The sequence below is a fragment of the Littorina saxatilis genome, linkage group LG7 (genome assembly GCF_037325665.1).
Source record: "Littorina saxatilis isolate snail1 linkage group LG7, US_GU_Lsax_2.0, whole genome shotgun sequence".
Lineage (NCBI taxonomy): Eukaryota > Metazoa > Mollusca > Gastropoda > Littorinimorpha > Littorinidae > Littorina > Littorina saxatilis.
The window spans coordinates 21,741,315-21,746,828 of record NC_090251.1 but is presented as its reverse complement, the minus strand read 5'-3'; positions in this window follow the sequence as shown (position 1 = coordinate 21,746,828).

The following is a 5,514-nucleotide window of genomic DNA, read 5'->3' as shown; positions in this document are numbered from 1 at the left end:
AAATTCCACTCCTGCAAAAAACACGAGAGTATGTGGGAGTTTCAGCCCACGAACGCAGAAGAAGAAGACCTGTGAAAAGGGTATACTTTTTTTGTGCCAGTCGAAGGGTTGCCATTTCTAGAACGAGGCAGCTCATTTCCGGAAATGTGGCGCTTTATTGGAAATCAAATGAGGTTTCGGGAAATCCCGATTATTCCAACTCTGCCCCGGATTCTTACTTTGCGCCCAACAGAACTCAAAGTAGACAAGCGCGTCGCCTAGGCTAGTGATTATGACGTCGGCCCTCCGTGCAGAAGGATCGGGGTTCGAATCCCACTTGTGTCAACGAGTGTATACATGGGAGTCGCAGCCCACAAATGAGAAGAGGAACTGAACTTAAAGTGCTGCGGTGCAAATTCGTACTGTTATCACTAGTCTTACAGCTGAAAATCAATTATTTAAAGATTCCAGAACCCACCAAAAGAACAAACACAAGAAACCATACACAAATTGCTGAAAGAAAAAGTGCACCATGCACAGACAGAAGCATAGACACATGACACAGTGTTATATATTATAGGCTTTTATCCTAAATCTCCTCAGTGGTCAGTGTGCGATAAACATCACTGTCAGTGAGTGTTTGTATCTGGTGCATTCCCTGTGTACAAGAAAAACACGTACAGGAAGTTCACCTACAGGGAATGCACCCACTTTTGGTCAAAAGCATAATTCAGTTCAGTAATTTTTAGTGCAAGAAATTAAGAACTAATGTAAACATGCAATGAGCATGTCACAGCAGACAATGCAAATAACGCAGTTCTAGGCCAATCACCCTGGAGACAACTGCGCCTTTTGGACAATTATCCCCCATTCTTTTGGGTCTTTAACTGCTATAAATTTGGGGTATGCATATGCAAGATAAATATCTAAATGGTTGTATATCTCACACAGACAGGGACACACACAGTTCAAATATATGCGGTCTTTTTTTTATTGTTGACATTGCTACATCAATATGTGCACCTATGTTAATGCATGCCAGAGTGATGCAGTAATCCCCCTTTCACGACAGCCTTCTCTACATTGACAGAGTTGTCTCCCCCAGCCTTGAGCGTGAGCTATTAACAGAAACTCAATGTTTCTGGTACGTCAGTAGATAGCACACCCGTGAGATGTGGAGAGCTATTCGTGATAGGGCCTGACTGCTGTATACTCTTGCGTTGTCTTAACAGTTTTTATTGGGCTATTTATAAAGTCCATTAGTTTCGTGCACTTATTTACATATCTGATACAGCACATGCATACGCACATACACACAAACATACTCACATTTTATCATGGTAAATGATCTCTTAAAGTTATTTCTATCACGGTTCAAGAGTGCTTTAAGGGCAGGTGGGCCACTGCACTATGTTTATTTTTAATTTGAATGTTTTATTTTGTTTGAATGTTATTTTATGAAAGTAATGAATAAACAATGATAAATGATAGTCACTTTTTGTATTTTGGGTTGCTGGTTTTTGTTTTACGCAACAAAAACAGTCAAAAACAGACAAAACTGGAGTACAGGGGGAAAATAATATTTCAGCAGATATGATTGTCACACTTCTAATTATTGTAATATTTTATCTTTCTGGGTATGCTCTAAGGGATTACGAAGCAGATTTTGATTATTATATTTATATTTGGAGTTAGGGACACTTCTTTGTTACAACCGTCAAACTTTAGGGTAACCCCTGCAAACATTTTGTTTGAAATAACCTGGTTATGACTGTAATACAATGGCAACAAAATCCCTTCGCAATCCCCCAGAATGTGATATTCTGCACAAAGTGCACAAAAAGTTATTGCTCTAGCTAAATTACAGCCAGAGAAATCGCAACACCACAGATGCAACTGCCGCAAAAATGGCTGACATGAGAAAAACGACGTTGAAGATAAACTATTCAAATATTGTCTTTACTGACACATAAATATGACACTTTAGACAAAAACACAGACACACATGCATTTTAGGTATGTTATGAGACCATTATCTGCAACAAAATTAAAAAAAGGGTTTTGATCAATTTGTCCATTTAGCACTGGCCCACCTCCCCTTAAAAGGTCGATTAGCCTGCTACCAATGCAAATTAGAGCTCACTGACAGTAGTAATAATGCAAGAACCGCCGTGCCCCATGAGAAGCGCATCGTAGCAATCTCTCCCACTACGATGAGGTAAATAAACATTTTAAAGTCAAAATGTTTTTCCTTCTTTTAATCATAAACTTTGCAGACAAATACAGTAAACATTATATTCCTCTACATGAAATTGGTAAAACCCCAGTTTTGTGAACAAAAATCAAGAAAAGACTAAAATGTCATGTACACTCAGTTTCAACCTGACAAACACTGTACACACATTCAGTCATTTATGCAAATGAATGCAAAGCAATAACAGTAAAAATAACAACTCATAAATATAAAGTTTCAAAAGTAAACTTTGATTTAATTAATATACTTATCAACTCACATAGATAGCAATAACTTCGTTTGGTTGCTAAGACATTGAAGCACTCTTACATGGTAACATGGGGAGATAACTCTAAAACAAAAACCACATGCCATATAAGGCATGGTCCATAGTGGTTATCTCCCCTACCGGTGTACCGCGCATGCGCAGGATGTATACTGGTGACACTCATTCCGTCCTGAAACATATACCCCTTTATACAATTTGCGGGGCAGGCTGGGAGGAAATTCAATATGTGAGTTGGTAAGTATATTAATTAAATCAAAGTTTACTTTTGAAACTTTATATTAAATTACATATTCTTACCCAACTCACATAGATAGCAGATTGCTAATTTAGGTGGTGGGAAAATGTACTCACAGTGAGTTAACATCTTGCGAGTATCTGGCCTGCAGCTACCATAGCTGGCAGACCGAAAGTTCCATTCTGTCGGGCACTTGATACATCCCGCAGGTAGAAATTTAAAAAGACATCTTCTGATGTCCAGTAGGCTGCATTCAAGACTTCGTCATGTCTTCCAGACTTTAACACAGCCAAGGAGGAGGCCCATGCCCTGACTTCGTGAGTCCGAGCTGACCGTAGAGGAAGGACTGACTGCCCCCCCCCCCCCCCTTTTTCTTGCCACCACTTGTAAGCCTGTCTTACCAGAGTGGAAACCCATCTGGCCAAGGTAGACTTCATAATATCTTTTTCTCTCTTAGTATTAATGGAGATAAAAAGAAGTTTTTGTTTTGGTGACCTGATCGGGTTAGTGCGAGACAGGTAAGCTCTCAAGGCTCGCACAGGGCAATTAGCTACATCCGGATCTGACGGAGCCAGAATGTTGCTCAGCGGTTTTATCTGAACTATTGGAGATGGATTATTTGGCTTCTGTTTTTTTTGCTAAGAAATTAGAACAAAACCTGAGAACTACCGAACCATCTTTCTCGAACAAGATGTCTCGAGCTGAACCAGACAAAGCATGTATTTCGCTACCCCGTCTCGCGGAGGCCAGCATAGTAAGCATGACTGCTTTCCGAGTGAGATTATCAAGACAAGCTGTATGCAAAGGCTCAAAGGCTTGTGATCTTAAGTATTCCAAAACAAGAGGCAAATCCCAAGCCGGGACAGAAGATTTGGATTTAGCACATCGAAGGGACGCTCTCTTAATCACACTGGAGATAACACCCCCAAGTGAAATAGAGTGACCTAGCTGTTTCAGCGTAACTGAAATTGCTGATCGACGAACCTTCAGTTAAGCTGGAGAAAGACCCTAATCAGCAAGCCAGGATAAGTGGTTTGCCACCTGCATTGAACGGGGAGATGTAACATTCACTCCGTTAACTTGACACCACTTGGTCCATGCCAACCAATGCGAGGTGTAGACTGAAGAAGTTGAACCCCTATGCGATCCCTGGATCAAATCCAGCGTAGCGGCCGAAGCCCCTGAGCGTCTCAGTGATTCCCGCACAGTTGCCAACCGTGAAGGGAAAGCCACTGTGGGTTTTTGTGAGGGATGCCTGATCGAGGTTGAACTAGATCTCCTCTTCTGAGCTCGAGAGGAAACGGGGGCTTGCTTGCCAGCCGTAGGAGGTCCGGAAACCAAGGTTTGGCTTGGCCAGTTTGGAGCGATCAGTACTAGTGACGGTCTTTCGAGGTCCGCTTTTCTCAACACCCTTCCGAGGAGGGGAATTGGAGGAAACGCATAAGCGTGCAGACCGCTCCAAGATATCTCGAGAGCATTGATCCTCCATGCTTCGGGATCCGGGAATGGGGAGACAAAGATTGGCAGACGGCGAGAGTACCAAGTGGCGAATAAGTCTATCATCGGCTTCTCCACTTGAGCCCAGAGGCGGAGAAGTGCGTGATGCGCTACAGTCCATTCTGTGTGGACAATCTTGGTTGACCGACTCAGCGAGTCCGCCAAGACGTTCAGCTTCCCTGGAAGACACTTTGCTGATAGTATGATCTCGTGGTGGTGAAACCACATCAAAATCTCGCATGCCCGATGTGACAAAGCTGGGGAGCGAGATCCCCCCTGCTTGGTCAGGTAAGACACCACTGTGGTGTTGTCTGAGTGTATCAGCACATGTTCTCTCCTGATGAAGGGAAGGAATTCCATCAAAGCCAGAAAAACTGCTTCCAACTCTAGCATGTTTATATGCCATGTGGCTTGCACCTGTGTCCACAGACCGAAGGTCGTGTGGTCGTCCAGAGTGAGCCCCCCACCCCCTGAGCGAAGCGTCTGTGAATAGGAGCTTCGAAGGAGGGGAATGAACGATGGGAAAGCCTTGTGTAAGCCAAGCTGTGATCAACCATTGCCTGGTCGTGTCGGCAAACCAGTCGCGAAGTGAGACCAACATCTCCCAGTTCTGCGATTCTGGTTCCCATCTGGCGTTCAGGGCTTCTTGAAAGGGCCGTTTGTGCAGCCTGCCCAAATGTGTCAGAGAGGCCATGGATTCCATCTGACCTAAGATGGATGTCAGAGATCTGACTGAGGCCATGGAAAGATCCGCTGTGTCCCTGATCTGACCCTGGATCTTGTCTACCCTCCTTTGCGTGGGTTGAACCGTCCAATCCACTGTGTTGAAGACCATTCCCAGATATGTGAAGTTCTGGGAAGGTTTCAACTCCGACTTCTTGTCGTTGATTCTGAACCCTAGTTCCGCTGCCTCCTGCAGTACTAGCTGCGTGTGGCTGAGACACAGAGATTCGGCCTGATTTAAAATCAGCCAATCGTCCAAGTACATCCTGAGACGTATACCTTGACCCCTGATCAAAGCGCAAAACTGGCGCACTATCATAGTAAAGATCCAAGGAGCCAAAGATAGGCCGAAAGGCAGAGCTCTGAATTGGAAGATCCTGTTGCCCCAAACAAACCGAAGCCATTTCCTGTCTGTTTGGTGCATCAGAATGTGGAAGTACGCGTCCGATAGATCTATGGACGTCACCCAATCGGAAGGCCTGAGCGCCTCCCTCACTGAAGTGGGTGTCTCCATGGTAAACCTGATTTTCCTTAGGAATAGGTTTAACTGGGAGAGAT